The sequence below is a fragment of the Cibotium barometz genome, chromosome 18 (genome assembly GCF_041138505.1).
Source record: "Cibotium barometz isolate CiBa-2024 chromosome 18, ASM4113850v1, whole genome shotgun sequence".
Taxonomy (NCBI): Eukaryota; Viridiplantae; Streptophyta; class Polypodiopsida; order Cyatheales; family Cibotiaceae; genus Cibotium; species Cibotium barometz.
In genome coordinates, this window is record NC_141063.1 from 39,167,801 (window position 1) to 39,188,323 (window position 20,523).

Here is a 20,523-nt window from a genome sequence, read left to right on the forward strand (position 1 = left end):
ACGACCCTTTATGCTTTGTACTGCTTTGATGGAGTTTCACACGTGGCCTCCTTGCTTGATGGAGAATATTGCCAGTTCTCTTTCCTCACTACTCACTGTGGTGCACACAGCAGCAGTAAAAGGGCAGTAGCTACGTCATCCATCTCACTCTCTCTCTCTCTCTCTCGTACAAAATGGCACACACAACTGCCCCTTTCTCTCATCAACTCACGGGCATGGTCTACTCTCACAGTAACTTGCAAAAGATGGTGATTCCTTGCACTGTCACAGCAAAAGGGCAGTAGCTACGTCATCCATCTCACTCTCTCTCTCTCTCTCGTACAAAATGGCACACACAACTGCCCCCTTTCTTTCATCAACTCACGGGCATGGTCTACTCTCACAGTAACTTGCAAAAGATGGTGATTCCTTGCACTGTCGATTGTGCAAAATTTCTCTCTCTTCCCCTCTTGAATTGGGGTAGTATACAAGGCAGCCCACTATCTTCTCTTGCAGCTCACGGGTAAGACACGGCCAGCACAAGAGCAAAGGTCTCTCTTTCTCTTGTAGCTTGAGGGCACGCAACCCAACCCCTTCTCCCACAAGATTTACGGCTACAGCCTACCCAACTAGTGTGTTTCAAATCTGCAAACAACAACCAGCTCTATCACTGCTCATGCTCTTGGTAGCTCACAAGGCAAGCTCTCCCTCTCCCTATGCTCACATGCAGCCTGCTTATGCAAAAAATAAATGGCGATTTTTAGCTCTCAGTTGTAGCTGACGCAACAACTTCTCCTCCCCCATCGTGTTGTTATCAGACACGGCCCCCTTCTTCCATACATGCGCGCCTGCCTACTCTCTCATGTGCATGCCAATTAAGGCCTCTGACACGGTCTTCTTCTCAGCGTTTTTAATTACGTACCTATGAAGTTTTTCTAAAATATGGAACGGTTCCTGTGCTTGCATGCCGAAGCCCATCACATTTTGCATACATGACTACCTAGAGCATGTGAACACTTTACAAGCAACCTCCTTTGCACAAGATCTTTGCTTTGGGTACCAGGCCTAGGTGAGGCCACCAAAGCATCTATGTAATGACATGGGTCTCCTCCACTTCTACTTCTGAGATCTTGCATAACCCAAGATGGAATATCCCAGTTATTCATCCACGAAGGTTCTTGTGTAACTTTATGCTTAAAATCTAGGTACCTTGGGCTTGGCTGCCTATCTCAAAAACTTATTTGCGGGTTCAAAGGCCCATCTCCACGCATTGTCATCTATCCATTTCTGTAAGTACCCAAGAGGACTATCACCTCATGGAATAAAACTGACGGTGGCAGGTCCTAGATCAGCCTTACTACCTTCTCTAAATGCTCTGCTTGTCCCGAAAAGAATCCAACATGGAAATGTATCACTTGGGATTGGGACTTACACCATACTTAATGGTCATATTCACTATAAGTGCTTGGCCCTCTTTGACTAGTCCTCAGTGATGACTGCCCACATATAAAGCACTCAATCACAAGCCACAGCATCCTGGAGACATGCCCTCCTACTGTGTTTCTTTCACGTCCCATGGCCTGCTTTAACACAACAACAAATTAGCCATTTTCTAGCGCTTTTATCATTATTTTTTCAGCACTTTTGAGAATGCATGACAAATTAGACAAAAACTTATAATTTTTGGAAAAAAAATGGCGGGATGCTCGAAATTTCAGCGGTTCTAGTCAAAACGCTGAAAATAGCAGCGTTTTTATAACGCTGCAAATCCTGTAAACGTTGGAGTTTCTAGCGGTTTGACCAAGAATGACCAGAAATGCTGCTATTTCCATCGCTTATACATACGCTGTAAACTCCAGCATTATAAAAATCTTTGTAGCGCTGGAATTAGCAGCGTTTTGCAAAACGCTGGAAATTCCAGCGTTCCGAAATTTACTAAGCGATGGTATTTCTAGCGTTTGTAAGCAGCAAGTGGAGGTTGGCGCATAACAATTTGGTTTAGGGCAGCGCCTTCATGATCATGAATACCAAGTGTGGGGGCTGTCCCAAAGGCGCCACAAGTGCTTGACGGGACTGTCCTCTCAAAAATTTCTCTCCGGAGTACACTGGCTACAGGATAAGCACAAGAAGGTTAGGCCAAGCAAGCATCGAATAACTTTGAAGGAGGCAAAGTAAGAGGGCATCTTCCACTGCAGCGATGTTCACTTGTGTGCTTTATGTGGGCATTCACCGAGGTCTAGCAGAGGATGGCCAAGCATGCTCTTTTTGGTGAATTATGGGCATTTAGAAAAAGGCAGTAAGACTGACCTATGACCTGCCGTCTTCTGATTATTCCGTCATGTGGCACACCCTCATGGATGCTTCCTAGGAATAAGTATATGTTGGCATCGGGGAAGCAAGGTTATTGTAGCGGGCCACCCTCTCCTCTTCCCGTGAACTGCTTCATCCAAATTCCCCTTTGAAGGGCAGGTTTGCTTATAATTTTTTTATCAACGGATAGAAAGTGTTTATGTTAGAAAAGTAAGAATATTGACCATGGGATAAGTGTTTAAGTTCTCTAAGTTCTGGCTTACAACTTCTTCTGATGTTAAATGGTTAGTCAACGGGATTCGTTCAACGTTCCATAGCTAAGCCTTATTTGTGAGTCTAGTTAAACTAATGATTGCAATTTCCGGCTTCAATCGGAATAGAGAGCAAGTTGATTAGTGTTCGGAGAGTTAAGAAGTAGGGTCAATGAAGCTACTCTCATATATTTTGAGTCACGAGTTGTGGGTTCAAGCCTATAGAGAGTACATAGATAAGAGAAGTATATTATGAGGTTGAAGCCTATAGAGAGTACAAGCCTATAGAGAGTACATAGATAAGAGAAGTATATTATGAGGGTTCAAGCCTATAGAGAGTACATAGATAAGAGAAGGGTCAATGAAGCTACTCTCATATATTTTGAGTCACGAGTTGTGGGTTCAAGCCTATAGAGAGTACATAGATAAGAGAAGTATATTATGAGGGTTAAGTCTCAAAGGGATTGGGTCAAGAGTTGCTATGATTATGAATTAATGCGCTTGTTTAAGTACATCATGTTAAGGAAATAGCTTGCATAATCTAAGTGGAACTAGAAGGATTGGAGGCTTGGCATGTTTTCTGCATTTTGCTGAATCAAGAAGGATTGGCTCTAGGGTGGATTAGCTCAAGTCAAAGACCATGCTAAGGACTATCTCATCAGATTTTAATAGAGTCTAATTCCATACTTAAGGAGTGTCCTATGCATTAAGAGATGGCTATGCCCAAAGAGAGGGTTTAGTTTGCAATTCATGTGCACAAAGCTTCTTGCTAGATTCATCAGGTAGCCAAGCCGTATAGGAGTAGTTAGGATCATAAAGGTGTATTAAAGTTGATAGGAGTTTGAAGAAGTACGGTATTAGGGTATTCACATCAAGGAGGAAGCAGGCGTAGTGACAGTCTTAGCCTAATCTCAGTTAGGTAGGCATGCCTCATCCTTTGTAAGGAGTTGTTACAAGAGCAGTCCCCCCTTTTTTTTAGCCCATCTTGCCTAATCAGGTTGTAACTCCTAACTGATGAGTGTCCGAGGATAGAAACTTGCCTTGTTCGACTAGCACTTGAATGAGTAATTTAGTAGGAGTTTGAACAAGTCTAGTCTTAATGAAAGTTGTTTCGTTTAACGATATTAGGAAGCTTACCTTGTTACATCGTACATTGTTCACGACGAGAAGATGAGGTCCCTTCTTGGCTTGACGTAGTAGAGGGGGCTTAGAGTGAAGTTCATAGTGTCACCCTATAATCTGCTCGAAGGTGGTCCTCTTACTAGTAAATTTTGCACTAGCTGAAGACGTAAGAGGGCTTATCCTTAAGCGGATCCACCAAGGTGCAAGTCTATGAGTTAGCCGTCATGATTAGGGCATAAAGAGAGCTTACGTGGGTACTTTGTTCTAGGAAATGTTAAGTAGGAGGTGTAGAGCGGTGCTCCGTGAATGTCACTAGAAATATGAGTTAATGACATGCTAGTTCAAATCAAAATACGTCCCAAGAAAGGCACTATGTGAATAAAGAAAGAAGGTATATCGTAGATAGTCTATTCCTGTCAATGATAATTTTGGTCTTGTCTAGTGATTTAAAGGAAGAAGAGTGATTGCTTTCTAGTTAACCAGGCCCAGGGTCAATGTATGGTTGAGTGTAAATGTATGGTTTAGTGTCTAGTCATTTCCTTTGTATTTATAAACCATTGTGATTGACATCAATTGTAGTATCCGAAATGTTTTGAATTTCCAAATTATGAAAAGAGGATGAAAAGTAGCCTCAGTAATCAAAAGTTGTTTCTAGTTCCATCTTTTATTGCTTAAATTCAAAGGGAGGTTTAAATTCCCCCTTCCCGCTAAAGCGGAGTTCTTTTTTTTGGTTCCAAAGCTCTTAAAACAAAGGAGACTCTGGCCAAAATTTTTAAAATTTTTTATGGCGAGTATGACCTCTTGTGGATTCTCGTTGTTCTATGGCCTTAAGGCTAGTTATAGAGGACAGGGGATAAACAGTTGAAAAATTAAATTGATAAACTCTGGGTAGGAAAGCGGATGTCACAGGGGCTAGAATCATTCCCGGGGAGTTGCCCTCCGGGTCATGATTGCACCAATTCGCCGATGATTTAGGTTGTAAGAATGTAACAGGGCTGTAGATCTTAGTGAGTGGAGCAAGGTCTCGTTCTTGAGGGTAGTCTCGAGATCGCGGAGTCATGCATGGAGATTAGTTCCTCGTCTTAGGGGACCGCCTAACGGTCGTGCCTTGCACCGCAAGGAAAAAGGCATCGGGGATCGATGGATTTATAGAGAGAAAGCCGCGACACAGTTACATTTTTATTTAAAACTATAAACCCTGAAAAAGAGATGAGTATCTATGTAATATTTTTATAGAGGAAGTGAAGGCCCCAATATTGAAGATGAGAGAGGAAAACAGAAATAAGGATATAGAAGATTACATACTGCAGATATCAAGCAATAGAAAATTTTGACCTCAAAAGTAGTTTCATTACATTTCTCTTGTGGGCTGAAGTATCTCTATGCATGAGAGAAGATAGAGCATCGTGAGAGAGTTGCGCCTCCTCAGACCTACGCCTCCTAAGTTACAACCGTTTGAGTTTTAAAAAAATATTTGGAAAATAAAAAAATAGTTTATTCTATAGTAGCCACGTATCATTTCTTAAGAAGCCCCTGTAATTTTCTGCACAGACCTGTTTTCAGCTCTGTTTTCAGCCCAAAATAACCCTTGTACTGTCCTGGAGGACTTTAGCAAAGTCCTACTGCATTTTGGCATCAACCGGGCAACATAACAGCCCAAAAACAGCACCTAAACAGTGCTGAAACAGCATTGTATTGAAGAGGTTATTACCCTCTTCCGTCCCTGCTTTGGTGTAGGAACCAACTACACCTGTTCCTGTTCAAGGAGGCAACTAACCTTTGCATATAAGCATGAAATTCACACAACTGTACCTGATTTTATCTGATGAGAGCGTTTCCATAGTCTGCAAGAGAGAGAAAGAGAGAGAGAGGCTGTGGGGAGCAAGCTCAACCCTCAATTGATGAGTTGTAGGGCAAGGGAGTACACCACCATAGCTGTTTTTCCTGCAACAAAACCACACGATGGCTGCAAATGAGCCTACTCTTCCCAAATTCCCACGCTTCCCTCTTCTCAATGAGGAAAATGCACCAAAATTTGACACTTGGCACATTTTTAAGCCTTTTCCACATGCAATCTTCCAGGCTAAAAATCTCCTGACTGGTTCACATTCTCACAACAGTCCTTTGTCAGCTTTGGTCCCCTTGACATTCCGCACAAACTGACGCGAACACTTTTCAATTCCGACACTGCCAAAAATAGCAGTTCCCTAGATTTTAGGGATGATGTCATCTGCATTCCTTCTGGTCTCCTGACCATCTTTGACCACTATGGTCACTTCAAAATTTGCTTAGAATTCAAGATACATTCACATTTCGGTGGCGGCCACTTACTAGTGTAAACCGGCCTATGCCCTCATTCAGTGGCCATGTCCTGGACACTGTCATTTATCTTTCAGTGCAGTTCTCAGGCTTAGCCAACCACTGGTCCAAAGTCCCACTGGCTGACCCATTCTGACATTGCAATGGCCCAAGCCCTTCCAAGAGATCCCGGGGGAAAACAACAGCAACCAAAGAGAAAGAAAAGAAAAATATATATATTTATAAAGAAATGTAAATAAAGAAAATAACTGCAACAAGTTTCACCTCCTGGTGACATACCCCTCTCTTGAAAGAAGCAAGCGACCTCGATTGCAAGTCCACATGCAAACGGATGACACAGGACGATCACAAGATTCCGGAGGTGATTAGTGTCATCGCATGTATCTCCTGCCAACGGATGACACGGGGCGATGATAGGCATTCCCCACTACCATTTGTGCCATCGCAGGTTCAAGCCTTTCAAATACATGTTTCCAGATGCAACACAGGGCGATAGCATATATCTTGTACTATTAGTGTCACAACATGTAAATCATTCATTTGAAGCGTAACAGATATAACTTCAAAGCACTGAAAGTTCATTCATTGATTAAGTCATTGACAACAAATGTCAAAACTGTACATTGCCAAACATATAATACAAATGTACAGGTCATTCAGAATTCAAGTTCAAAAAGCAGAAATAACTGGGACAGACTCTCCTTTCAGCTTCACATCCAGAACATGAGTCTTGTCCCTATTTACAATTGTGATTTTCCTGTTGAAAGCATCCAACACTGCATGTTTCCTATGACACCATGGAATTCCTAATAAGACATCACATCCCTTCAAGGGCATGATAAGAAACTCCTCTATGTCGACATAACTCTGTATATGCATGTGAAGTTTGCCAAGTATGGGAGTGACAGGAACTGAATGCTCAGGGCATGCCAAATCAGCCTGTCCAACTGGTCCCATCTCTTCAGCACGAATTCCCAACTTGGCTGCCAATGCCGGTGAAATAAAGTTGGCTCGAGCACCAAGGTCAAAGAAAATCAGCACTGTAGCATCTCTGATTTTACCCCATGCTCTACACAATTCTGTCGCATCATCACATGGTTGGTCACCAACCATGTCAGGTATCAATCCTGCACTCGGCATTGTCTTCTTCTTGGGTGGCCCTTGTTTATCCTCCGCATCTTTTGGTGGCTGTTGTGGACATTTTGCAGCCATATGCCCTTTCTGTTCACAGATGAAACATTTCCCAGCTTGCATCAATGCCTTTCTCTCTTCAAATGACTTGCCATAGAGTGGCCTCTTCTGTCCTTTGTCTTGAGGTTCCTTCTTCACTGTGCTCTTAAAGCCACGTGAACCTCCCTGTAGCAATGCATTAGCCATGTTTGCATTCTCAATGAGCTGAGTCATATTAGAAACATTGGTCTTAATGCAATAATCCCTGATTTCTTTGGGCAAACCACAGCAATACTTCTCTATTTGCTCTGACAGTGGCACTGTCCTGTAAGAAGTTACTGGCAAGAGTGCATCCCAAAACTTCTTATTGTACTCTTCCAGATTTGCACAATTAGCTGCATCCAGTTTGTGCCATGCTGTCATCACATCCACTTCGAAGGTGTTTGTCAGCCATGCAAAAGAGAACTGCTGCTTGAATTGGACCCATGTAGCAGGTGCCTGTCCTTGCATCAACAATGAAGTCCACCACTGCAATGCATTACCTTTCAAGAAAGTAGCAGCCTTCCGCACCTTAGAAGACTCTGTAAAGTTACCCCCAGTGTATGCTGCATCAAACTGCTGAATGAAAGTCAGCGCTTTCAATTTGTCCTGCATCCCACTGAAAGTCTCAAACTTTACTGCTTGACCTCCTTCTTTGTAATCCTTTTGCACCTTTTCTGCATCAGTCCTTACTGCTCTTTGTCCACTAGGTTGAGAAAATTCAGCCACACTGACAGGTGCTGCGGGCCCCAATGTTGGACTAAAATAAGTTTGAAATCCGGGCTGCACACCTATATTGGCATAAAGAGGGTTCACAGCTTCCATAGGCATCATTCCTGGTGACCCTCTTGACATCAGTCCTGGTAAAACTGTGGGCGGCCTAGCCATGGCCTGGAAAACAGACCCACCACCAAAATAGCCAGCTTGGAAAGCAACGAATGGAGGAATGGTCGGCATGACCCTTTGCACATTACTTTCCTGGCCATTAAATGCATGTACCTGTGCCTGTGTAACATGCTGCACTGGATCAGCTGCCACTGCTGGTGTCTGCTCTACATGCTGTGGCATTCTTGGCATTTGTTCCTGTGCCCTCTCAACTGCATGCTGAGATGATTCAGCCTGGGAATCCCCTGTCCTTGACTGCAAATACCTCTTTATCCTGGGATTCTTCACCAACTGTTCAAAGGTACCAACCATGCTCAAGAGTTGTGCATGAAATAAATCCTCTTGTTCCTGTTCTAAGGCTGGCTGTACTACTGGCTCCATCCGAGCAGAGGCTGACACCTGGGCACCTGTCACCTCTATATGGTGTCTGCGAGTAGGAGAGGAACTCTCTTCGGCAGGGAGCTTGCCTTTCCCTTTGTCTGTCATACTGTCAACTGAAAGTTTAAGGGAACCTGTATCCAAAGAAAGAGAACGTACTCTTTCTCACCTGTAATCAATTGTGCCTCACTATGTGTGTCTCTTGTTCACCCAATCCAATCCGTGTCCGGGCTCTTGCAGAAAAGAGGACCCGATCCCGGCAATGGAACCATAAAACCGGTCTATGGACACATAAAGCGGTAGTTCATTCACAAATAACGTGGACTTACTCAGACACACAATCACAGAATCCTCACTCCCTCGCTCAACAACACATTGGCCCCGAAGTCCGGCGCCCCTTGCGGTATTTCTTTATTGTTAAAAAGGTTGGGAAATACAAAGCACAAGTGCAACAAAGCACTCTACATGCATCAGCTGAGTTTTACAAATTCTGGGAGAAATTTGCCAGCATAACTGCATTAAAACTGTTCCATAACATCTCAGAATGAGTCCCAACTGACAGGCTCACTTCCATAGGCATTAGGCTACCCAATGGAGTCCAAAACATCACAATTCAGCTTGCTGTAATTTTCTGCACAGACCTGTTTTCAGCTCTGTTTTCAGCCCAAAATAACCCTTGTACTGTCCTGGAGGACTTTAGCAAAGTCCTACTGCATTTTGGCATCAACCGGGCAACATAACAGCCCAAAAACAGCACCTAAACAGTGCTGAAACAGCATTGTATTGAAGAGGTTATTACCCTCTTCCGTCCCTGCTTTGGTGTAGGAACCAACTACACCTGTTCCTGTTCAAGGAGGCAACTAACCTTTGCATATAAGCATGAAATTCACACAACTGTACCTGATTTTATCTGATGAGAGCGTTTCCATAGTCTGCAAGAGAGAGAAAGAGAGAGAGAGGCTGTGGGGAGCAAGCTCAATCCTCAATTGATGAGTTGTAGGGCAAGGGAGTACACCACCATAGCTGTTTTTCCTGCAACAAAACCACACGATGGCTGCAAATGAGCCTACTCTTCCCAAATTCCCACGCTTCCCTCTTCTCAATGAGGAAAATGCACCAAAATTTGACACTTGGCACATTTTTAAGCCTTTTCCACATGCAATCTTCCAGGCTAAAAATCTCCTGACTGGTTCACATTCTCACAACAGTCCTTTGTCAGCTTTTGGTCCCCTTGACATTCCGCACAAACTGACGCGAACACTTTTCAATTCCGACACTGCCAAAAATAGCAGTTCCCTAGATTTTAGGGATGATGTCATCTGCATTCCTTCTGGTCTCCTGACCATCTTTGACCACTATGGTCACTTCAAAATTTGCTTAGAATTCAAGATACATTCACATTTCGATGGCGGCCACTTACTAGTGTAAACCGGCCTATGCCCTCATTCAGTGGCCATGTCCTGGACACTGTCATTCATCTTTCAGTGCAGATCTCAGGCTTAGCCAACCACTGGTCCAAAGTCCCACTGGCTGACCCATTCTGACATTGCAATGGCCCAAGCCCTTCCAAGAGATCCCGGGGGAAAACAACAGCAACCAAAGAGAAAGAAAAGAAAAATAAATATATTTATAAAGAAATGTAAATAAAGAAAACAACTGCAAAAAGTTTCACCTCCTGGTGACACTAATAATAACCTCCTCAGAGGGATGAACAAAATTCAAGTACATCCATATTTGATAGACGCGTACACAGTAGCGGTGCAGGCGCCTCTCAATCTCAAATTTTTCTCTTTTAAGCTGCCTGGCCTTGGCGATTTGCCTTTTTGTAGCTTTTTCCATTCAATGGAAAAATTTAAATCATGCAGGGCAATTAAAACGCATTTCTCTTCCCCTGCAACACAACACAGGTGTCGAATGAAGAAATCATAAAAGACAAACAAAATATACTGGACTATTGCACACTTATATTTACTCCAAAAAGACCTTTTTCATTATAAATTTTCAAAAAGTTACATGATGCCACAAGAGGCGCAGTAAGCAAAAAAGTTCTACATATGAGGGTAAGGGCATGTAGATGACAGGAATGGGCACACTCAGTGAGGACATAATAGTTACGGGCACATCTACTACACGGTCAATGTCAATGTTTCATTTTTCACATTATCTCCAAAAATATGATCAGATATTGCATCTGGCCTATGAGCTGCACCATGAGAATTTGTCGTAACATCTTCCTTCTCCACTTTAGCACCTACAGCAGTTGCAATGATGACATCTGTGGTATGCACCTGATCGGACACTAAATTTCCCACATTCTCTACCATAGTTGTTTTTGTATGGCGTACGAACGTACTCGTATGGTACGGTGTCGTACTCGTATGGTACGGTGTCGTACGAAATCATACATACAGGTACTTTTTTGTGGTATGCTGATTTTATTTGCTCAAATGTAAGTTCCTAGAAGAGTCCAGGAACATGCCCAAATTCATATAATAAATCTGGCTGCTGCTGCAGGTTCTATTTGTTGAACTGTACAGACCTAGTAGAAGAGTCGAGGAACGTGCCCTATAAAATTATGGCAGTCATCTACAAGACTATAACTATTAGCACCAACCTCCCCCAATCGCCATCATGCATAGTATGGACTAGAAAGAAGATACTATGATTGTATGACTAGGGAGTAGATACTATGACTGTATGACATCATGCATAATATCGTGTCCAATAGTGGGTGTAGAACTTGGTATCAATGTATGCTCATTGCTCCCCCACACACACACATTCACACACATAGGAGTGTACATTCATACAAAGATGAGTGTTGAGTTTCAGTCACAGCTCTAGAGATTTCTCTCATTCTATCGTGCGCAGCGCATCGATTTCTACATGATAGTTTGTGCTTGTTTTTAATGGTTTATCTCACCAAGTGTTTTTTTAGTACTTAGAAAAACACATCGTATTTATCGTACCGTATGATATGAATTATAAAGTACGGTAAATACACTGTATGGTATCGTATCGTACCGTACCATACACGTACCATATGACAACTATGTTCTCTACATTACAGATAGAAGAAAAAAAAGGTACTCGATTTAGGTCTAGCACATGGCATTGTAGTGAAAAATGAATTAATAAAGACGATAGCCGACATACACAAACAACCACCATGCTCCAAGAGTGGAGTAGGCTTGGTGAATAGAAATGAAATTCATTAAAAATCAAAATCGCCCAAAGACTACAAAAAAAATTGGACACTCTCGGTACATAAATGTGCAGACTTAGTTGACGTACCACTAAAATTAAGTTTCTGTTTGGCACTAAACTTCTTAGTCTTTGCAAAATGGGATAAGGGTATGCCATCATCTTCACCTCCTAACTTGCTTAGTGATGGTTTAGATTGTGTTGGAGCTGGCACAACCAATGTTGGGAGTGCTTGTGTTGGCTTTTTAGCTGCCTGTAAGGTAGACTTTTTACTTTTTGGGGTGGCTTTGGACTCTTTGGTGAGGCGCTCCTCAGGATGGAACGTGGAGCCAAAGGGGAAGACCTTTTAATCTTTGGGGATAGGCCTGGACTATTTGAGGATGACCTCTTTGTGGTTGATCGAACCACCTTTGGGGAAGACCTTGAACTCTTTAAAGAACTACTCTTTGAAGTACTCTTCATGGAACGACTCTTCAAGGAAGTACTCTTTGAGGACGGTTCGGTACTGTGCTCAATAGGCACAACAACTCCTTATGAATGGGTTCACCCTCTATTAACTCGAATAAAAATAACTGTGTACAAGACAAGAAACAAACAGAGAAAAAGCAAGCAAACAATCAATGTTGCATACCTGATTCAAAAAACACGTAATACACCCGCGCTGCTGCTGCTGCTGCTGCACAGGGTTCGGAAAAACAATTTTAGGGAAAAGGAAGTATATCCTTTTCACTCCTAAATGAGAAGGAAATTGCCATTTTTGAGGGGGTATTTTTTTTATGTAAACTTAAAAAATATAACTAAAATTTATAAATTTTGAAAGGGTTTTATTTCCCTCTCACAAGAAATTCAGAAGGATTTTCCCCAACTTGAACAAGTTATAGGCTAAAGTGAACCCCCGAACCCGCGGGGCCACGCTACTCACCCAAGATGCATAATGGGAGAAATGAATAAAAATTCATTTCTCACCCAAGATGCATAATGGGAGAAATGGTGGTCTCTCTCTCTCTCTAGCCTCTCTCTCTCTCTCTAGCTCTCTCTCTCTCTCTCTCTCTCTCTCTCTCTCTCTAGCTTTCTCTCTCTCTGTACCCTGCTTTCTTCACCTTCTCAATGGGCCTGCACCCCGAGTAGCCCTCTCCCTCTCTCTGGCAGCCCCTGCCTTGCATTCTCGCCACAGCCCCTGCCAATGGCTCCAATTGCAGCACAGGCTTTGAAGATGCAAGCATATGTCACTTCATTTGGAAGGATACCCTTTCACTGCATTTGTTCGAAATAGTCTAGAGCCTTCTGGCACTTTCCTTTTCAAGCATAGCCTGCTACTATTAATGTAATATAGCTGCTGTTATACATGTCAAGTAATGCTCGTGCTTTCTGAAGCTCACCACACTTTGCATACATTGCACCGGCCACCTGTAGTGCAGCAGCAGATCTGAGAGAGAGAGAGAGAGAGAGAGAAACCCTAATCTCTCTCTCTTTCTCTCACGCTTTTGCTTTCTGAAGCTCACCACACTTTGCATACATAGTTAACTAAAGCATCTGAGGAATTTCTTGTTAACTGAACCCCTTTTCTGTAGCTCATTATGTATCCTGGTGCCTCTCAGCAGAGAGAGAGAGAGAGATCAGGGTAAAAGAAGAGGGAGAGAGAGAGAAGAGACTAAGTGAGGAGAGAGAGAGAGGGGAAACAAATCAGAGATTGCAACGCAGGGGTTGCGCAGACAGAACGAGAGAGAGGGGAAAAAAGTACCCAAAAAAAAAAAAGAGGAGGCGTGTGCCCCTCCCCCCCCCTTTTTTTTTTCACCCTTCAATGTTTTGTTTCCAAGCCCCCCCACCCAAAACAAATTAATGAATACAATTTAATAAAAAATTGGGAGGGCATAACCCCCGAACCCGCGCTACTCGCCACGTTTTAATTTGTTACTCACAACAAAGCCGTTTAGTGAAAATGATTTAGAATTTGAGATAATTTGAGACACTTTTCAAAGATTTGGAGAGAGAGAGAGAGCTCAGAGCTTGGCTTTCCTTACAGGCTTTAATAGCAGAAGTCGAGTGCTTGTAGGGAGCGTCCATCTGTGGCGTTTCAGAAGAGGAAAGCTTGCAATGGTGTGCAAGTGTGAAGGACAGAGAGGGCGATGAGAAGAGGAAAGCTTGCAATCAGAAGAGGAAAGCTTGCAATGGTGTGCAAGTGTGAAGGACGGAGAGGGCGGGTACCTGTGTCCTTCTTGGAAAAGATTGCAAGCTTTCCTCTTCTGATCGCCCTCTCCGTCCTTCACACTTGCACACCATTGATAGCCATGGCGTTGGCTGTTTTCAAGTACATGGCTTCAATGAGTGGTGTCAAGCAAACGAAGAGAATGAAGGAGATCACCAAAGGGAGTCCTGGAATGTTGCTGCTCTTTTGAGGTAACACTGAAACCCTAACTCTTTCTTGTAGGAAAAGCTAACAGGAAATCTCTATAGCAGACCTACATTATTGTTTTGAAGAACCAACACATGCGGCCGTGTAAAGAAAGCATTCAGGAATTGCGATGGCATCTATATAAGACATGTTGTAATTTGGTCTGTTGCAGTGGTAACCTGGTTGTGTCAAGGCAACCTCTACTTCCAAAAGTGCTATCAGTGTCTGATTCGGTAGAGTCTCCTTGCCCGGGTACTGTCAATGGGGAAAAAACAGCAGACCTTCTGCGCCATCTTAATGCTCGCAGCCGTGGTGCTCTTCAAGAGAGGCTTTATCCCCTCTCATAAAAACCATACCCATACCTCCAGCTTCAAGTTCTGCGGTGGATGATGACACATCAGAGGAGCTTCCCCCTGGTATTGAGCCACTTGTTTTGTGGCAGCCAGAAGATGATGACAAAATGGATCAAAAATACACACCTATTGTTGTTGACCCACGTTTGGTCAGGTTCTTACGTCCTCATCAAAGGTATTTACTAATTATAATTTATATTCTTCAATGATCGAGGAGCTTCGACATGAGGAGAGGTTCTATATTGTGTTTTCGTGTTCTCAATCTGCTAAATTTTGTCTAGATGCTTTCAATTGAGGAGTGTCTGATATGAGGAATGCCATTAAAAAAAGTTCTCCAAGAGCCATTGACCTTGTGTCCTTTCATAGAGAAGGCTAGGGATTAGTGGCTGTGTTGGTAAGGGAGCTCCCCTCATAGAGCAAGCAGCTAGTTTCCCATCTTTTCTTGCATAATATTTTTCAATCTGTCAACTATCTTTCTTGGGAAAAGCAGAGACTTAGCAGCATGTTTAACATACCTATGTATGTACAGTGTTTACTTTTTCCTATTGTTTGTCTATACAATTCTTGAATAAGTGCATACCAATTATGAAGCAGACAACCAAAACTGTCTTAACAGTTCTCAACTCCATTTAATCTCCAGTTTTTGTATTGAGAGAGAGAGAGAGAGAGAGAGAGAGAGAGAGAGAGAGAGAGAGAGAGAGAGAGAGAGAGAGAGAGAGAGAGACTTAGTCTTTGTGGTCTGAGGGCCACTATGTATATGTTTTCCATGCAAGTCATGCGACCTTTATTTTGTATTCCATTTCAGAAATTTAACCAACCAACCGTTACGAGAGAGAGAGAGAGAGAGAGAGAGAGAGAGAGAGAGAGAGTGTCTTAGTTTGTGGTCTGAGGGCCACTATGTATATGTTTTCCATGCAGGTCATGCAACCTTTGTTTTGTATTCCGTTTTAGAAATTTAACCAACCAACCATTACGCGAGAGAGAGAGAGAGAGAGAGAGAGAGAGAGAGAGAGAGAGGTCTGCAATAATTTCATGGCTTTGCCATGCTGCCAAAGCTAGAGGCTTTCCTCATTAGCTATCAGATTTGCTAAACTATATGTTTGTTGTACTTAATTTGTTCTTCTCTCATAATGCCACCATTTAGGTGTTTCATCATTTGTGGTTCACATCCGAATGTGAAGCTGCATTCTAAATGTGTTCTGATTAAGGTTTAAAAATGGTTACCTTTCTTGCTGGACAGTAGCCTGTTGGACACAATCTCTTCATTCAGTTTTCCTTTGTGCGTAATGCAGGGAGGGTGTGCAGTTTATGTTTGAATGTGTCACTGGTTAACGTGAGTTTTCAAAGTCTAACACAAGTCTTGCTGGCTGCATACTTGCTCTTTTGGGGTAATTAATTGCTCTTTTGTGTTCAAGTTGAGGTCATGCACCATACAATTGTACTTGCTTACTTTGGTAGCGGTCATTCATACAGGTTGGGAAAGATATTGCAGTCAATCACACTGCTTTGGACTTTGCTAAAGCAAGGCTTTGATGGTTCTCCCATGGCAAAAAAGGTTTTGATAGTTACACCAAGTCTCGTTAGCAACTGGGAAACAGAAATTCAAAAGTGGCTTGCAGGACAAGTGAAAGTTATGGCTTTGTGTGAGCCTACATGGGGAGAAGTCATCTCTGCCATAGCTGGATTTTTGGCTCCTGGCAGTGTATATCAGATATGCTCTTTAAGCCCTTACTTTGTAAGACGTGTAATGTCTCCCTAATACGGCCTATGACAGGTCTACAACATCAAATGCATAGACCCTGATAACTGGTAACTAGCACAAGTTAGCAAAAGAGGAAAGTTTAATGTTGTGTTGTGCACTTGGGTATTGGAGATTTTTACAGGAGAAATCTGGATGGTAAAAAATAAAACTTGTTTTAGCTTGAAAAGTAGTGATTATTATTATTATTATTTGCACAATAAAACATGGCTCATTATATTCCAACATGAATCAAGATACAATTGCATCCACAAGTGTTATAGCTCAATAGGCTACCACAGTCCTAAAGCAATCAAAAAACTGGAGGTACAAAACTGAGTGTAAATCACACTAAGGAAACAAAATAAAAAACAAAGGTGGGGTTAATGGCACGAATAACCAATCATTAGGAACATAGGACCATCTCGGTGAACCATCCAAGAGGGAGAAGAAAACCTAATATCTACACAAGAACTCAAGTCTCCTACTCTCTGTAGCCTTGGATAAACCTTGCAGGTTGCATCTAATCCCAAGCACCCCTCAAGACATGGACTGTATCTCTTCAAACATCCATAAGACCTTGCATTATGGAAGGCGTCTCTCCAATAACTTGAGAGTATATTGCTCAAAACGGACCAAACCTCATTTCTAATGTGTGAATCCTAGTAAATCACTAGTAAAGAACTTTCATTACAAGTACCATTGTGTATGTGGAAGATAACTTTCAACATATTTGTTCCAGTTAATCCGGGCTTCTACAATTGAACAAAAAATAGACATCGTTGAACTTTAATCCGGGCTTCTACAATTGAACAAAAAAATAGACATTGTTGAACTGAATCTCTTCATACGTCCCTCGTCCTCCTCAAGGTAGGTTGCTGTATCATCTGCATTCTCTTGATCTAGCAACTCCTCTCCAATAGGTAATGTCAAACCTCTAATACTTGTTCGACAGCCCTTATGAAAGGACATAGGCTCTACGAAGAATAAAAACAAATAAGGTGCAAGAGGACAACCCTCGTCAATAGATCTTTATAACTACAAATGACTCCCAGATGTGATGCCCAATGATCAATCTATTGTGAGCAAACCTATAGAGAGTAGAAACTTCTTTGATCCACTCCATTTGAAAACCCAATCTCCTAAGGGTCCCCTCTGGAAAAAGCACCAATGCACCTCAGAAGAGGCGTTGTCTAGTAGCTTGAAAGAAAATAAAGGCAATGTCTAAGATTCTACGATATTGGACAAAGCGCGTGTGCGAGTCATGGATGAGGTGATAGATCTGATAAGAAGGATTTAATATGTTGCTGATGACTTTTGCCAATGCCTTGTAGACAATTGACATCAAAATGATCGATCTCCACTATCTCAAGTCCTTTCTATCACCTACTTTTGGAAACAGGCAGATCAAGCTAGTTGAAGCATCCACCCAGATGAAAAATTCCTTCCAAAGGATACAAGAAGGGATCTCCTCAAACAATCCCAAAAAGCAACAAAGAAAATCTTAGAGAGTCCATCCACACTTTGTGCCTCTTGGCTCTTGAAAGCTTCAAGAATCTCTTGCTTAGAAAAGGGAGTCATCGAAGCTCTACTCATTTCCTGAGTAACCAGACTTGGAATGCTGTCCCACACAATCTCCATGTCCCTTAAAGCTCGAGGAGTAGTAGTGAAAAGCGAAGAGAAATACTCAGTAGCAATATCCATCGCCTCATCTAGGCCCCTCCCAAGGGTACCATCACTATCTCATAAGCATTTGACATGATCACCCATTGCCCTCTGCCCATGGGCTTTGAAAAACTTTGTTCATTCTATAGCCCTTTCACGTCTAGAATGACACAAATAGTGATAATGAAACTCCAATCTTTCTTCCAAAACCAAGGTAAGAGCCGTTTTGGCTCTCAAATCTTGCATCTAAGAATTGGGGGAGAAATGTTGTTGCTGTAAGCAGTGAATAGGTGGAGAAATTATGTAGCAGAGTTGGTGGGAAATGATCAAGGAGAAATAGAAATGTTCAAGAGAATGGAATAATTTAAAGGTGAAATTGCAAGTAGCTAGTAGTGTGTGGATCATTAGAGCCTTATTATGTGTCATTTTATACCTATACCATGCTTCAATCCTCCCATTGTCTGCCTTTTCTAATCAAGTGCTAACACATGCTTAATAATGGGAGTGTTGGGGCTTTAGAAGAGCCATCAATTCTTACTTATGTTAATTAGGGGTCCGCACCTGATTGCATTGCCCTTTTCTTATCTTCATTACCAAAGGCCATTAGTGGTCTTCCCCCCTTCTTCCTTGTAACAGCCCTCCTCTCCGAGCACCTGCTCATGTACGATAGCATTCTTTGTGTTGTAATGGTTATACAGTTCTCTGATGGCAGCGTATCCTGGAGATATTTTTTTGGATCATGTGCGAGGGCTCTTTTTTCGATTCTTTTGTGTTGCAATAATCATGGGTGGCTGGCTTCTTGCGCACCTGGAGTGAGCAGCAGATCTTCTTTACAATGAGGTCTGGCCCATTGGGAATACGTGACTCCACGATGGCCCGCCGATCTACCCCCTTTGATTGTACATAACTTGTTGGGCATCAGCCCTTTCTAGTGTGGTTGGGCGCACTTGTATCTCTTGGTGCTGTAAGCACACGTATGTATTGGGATTTCTAGTAATATAATCAGCTCTGTTTCTTTGGTAAAAAAATAATCATGGGTGGCTTGTAAGAGGTGCTCTAATAGTTTGCACCCACAATGCTTGTGTTTTTTCCTCCAAAAAAAGTAGCTTCAACATAGCATTGCCATCTGGTTCCATACATGTCTTCAAAAGACAATTTGACTTTGCCACATGTCATCCGGGTCTAGAAACTCTTCGCATAATACTTGCAGGCTTGGAAGGGTTTCCATAAAGGCTGATGATACTAGCTTGAACTTGAGAAAGTAAGAGTTTTCGTTTTTGACAATGACATGAAAATTTTTAGCTTTACACAGTTTCTATGCAACTAGCCGAAATTTTGTGTGCTTTTTTAGTAATTTGTTGACTTACCTATTAGTGTCATATTGAGAAGGAAACTGCAATACCAGCTGCAATTTACTTGCTTGGTAAAAAAACATTCAAATCTGTCTAATATTGTCTATGTAGGTGTTAATTTTATCATATGAAACTTTCAGAATGCATGCAAAGAAGCTGCAGCAAGCAAGCAGGCAGGCAGTTGCGATTTGCTTGTATTTGATGAAGCTCACAGACTGAAGAACGATCAGACATGCACCAACAAAGTATCAGATTTATTATGTTCAGTATAACTTACCAAAGTTTTCTCAAAATTAAGTGTAGACTTTCTTTATCACCCTACAATCCCCTGCTGGTATCTTATTGCAACTTTTGAAGCAGGCTTTAGCGGGTCTTCAATGTCAAAGACGTGTGCTGTTATTTGGTACACCCATGCAGGTGAATTTTGGCTTTCATCTTCTCAAGGAGATTGAATCAGTACATGTACACTAACTATAAACTGTGTACAGAATGATATGGAAGAATTTTTTGCAATGGTCAATTTTACAAATCCAGGGATTCTTGGCGATGCAGCTACATTTCGACAATACTTCGAGGTTGTTACTTAAACATGGCCATTGGCACACCCAACGTGTACGCTCATTATGTTCAAGCATTAGGAAGGAGATCAGCTCACTTTGAGTTTTATACAGGCTCCGATTCTCAATGGGCGTGAACCAAGTGCAAGTGAAATGGACAGGGTCAAGGGGGCAGAGCAATCTGTTGAGCTTAGCGAAAAAGTTAACCCGGTAGCATGTGTGCTGCACTTCGATTGAAAAGCTTTTACTTTTTGAGAGAAACAGGTTGCTGACTGCTTGTTCTCTTGCAACGCAAAAACACAGTTCATATTACGACGAACAAATGCTTTGCTGTCAAACCATTTACCTCCAAAGGTATTCAACATTTCTTCAATTCAACTCTGCTAGACTGCCTTTATCCCTCTCCCTTACACACACACACACACTCTAATCACCAAGTCTATCAAGGTCAGCTTGGCAACAAACCAGGATCAGCTTATTGGCAAAGAAAAAATATTTCTAGAGGTGGGATTAATGCATTTGCTCCCTCTACTTCTGGAAAACTTCGTCTTCAAGGATCAACACATACAGATGAGACAGTAAGGTTTCAAGTTGTTGTTAGCACATTTTTACTACATTATTTTTCTGCATACAAAGCGTACATGTACATGTGGTTGTCTGACACCTAGGCTTAATTGTCTTCCGGAATTTTGTGGTGCATTTGATAACCTAATGTGCCGTTTTTATGGGCTTCAATACGAGCAAGCAAAGTGCTTCTAATGTTTGGTCATGAAGGATTGCAAAGGACTGAAACTGAGGAAAGAGAATTG

At 42.2% G+C, this 20,523-nt stretch overlaps 1 pseudogene; it reads left to right on the forward strand.

The window, feature by feature from the left end:
- Positions 1 to 13,863: 13,863 nt before the first annotated feature.
- LOC147629310 (DNA repair and recombination protein RAD54-like) lies at positions 13,864 to 20,101 on the forward strand (annotated as a pseudogene).
- Positions 20,102 to 20,523: the final 422 nt, after the last annotated feature.